Raw genomic sequence first — 1,136 nt, forward strand, 5'->3', positions numbered from 1 at the left:
TGGCAGGTGACACCTATGCCATGGTGGATGGAAAAAATTAAGTAGAATGCCTAATTTTTCCTTAATTGATACCTTTTTGTTGTTTTCCTTTTGCCATGCTCCGGACTTCTTTAATGATGTTTTAAACTTATGTTTGAACTCATCTATTTTTAAAAGTGTTAGATCCCTTTAACTACTTTGAATTTAACCCTTTTCTATTATGGTAACTTAATATAAGGATTTTCTTAATCTTGGTTACCCATAATAGTGTTATGTGAAATGTTTAATAATGTTAATACAGACATTATATATATCCTAAGGGTAAAGTTCACAGGGATGAAAGTGACTCTTAACCCTTTAAAAATTATTTTGTTGGCTTAGATGGAAGGGGGATAAATACTAACTATCAACTCTTAGGTTTAATTCCTAGGGTGATAGGAATTAAAATGATGTATTTGGAAGATCTATCCCTTATTTAGGGCTTGATCTAGCTTAATTTGAACTAGTTAGAGCTATCAACTTTGAATACTGTCTTAGGTTAAAGAATTGAAAAAATAATTTATAAAATTAAGAAGCTAAACTAAAATCTTATATAAGGTTAAGAACATGCTTTTTTTTTTGCATAACATTAATTAAGGTTAAGGTATAAATTTACCCTTGAAGTTTCTATGCAACTGGCCTTATATCCTCAAGTTTTTTTATGATTCATTTTGCCTTGCCATCAGTTTTGACTATGTTTGATTGTTAATTTGACTTTAACTCACTTGGTTGGCAGCCATCTCATATATTTTGGAAATTGAAATTTAAAAAAAGAACATATCCACATCAATCTTTCCCCTCCCCTTACCATCAGATTTGAAAGCAATTCCCCTCCCCATCTTTATCTCTTTTATCTGGTCTTCTCCCCTTCTAACTGAACCATCCCCTCTTTGGTTTTCTTCCTCTCCCACAAAGCCACAATGTGGGAGGCTATGGATGACATTAAGGGAAATGAAAAAAGATGATGGTAGGGTTTAAAGAGGAAGAAGATTGAGATGAGTAGGTGCGATATGATTTCAACACCATGGTGGGGTTTCAAGATGATCACGATCTAGGTTGTTAATCGAAAGTGGGCTTGTTCTTAGATTTAGTTTGCTCTACATCTTCCCATTGTTTTT

The sequence above is a fragment of the Prosopis cineraria genome, unplaced genomic scaffold, assembly GCF_029017545.1.
Source record: "Prosopis cineraria cultivar Desert tree isolate PC_DT_omini unplaced genomic scaffold, ASM2901754v1 PC3, whole genome shotgun sequence".
NCBI lineage: Eukaryota > Viridiplantae > Streptophyta > Magnoliopsida > Fabales > Fabaceae > Prosopis > Prosopis cineraria.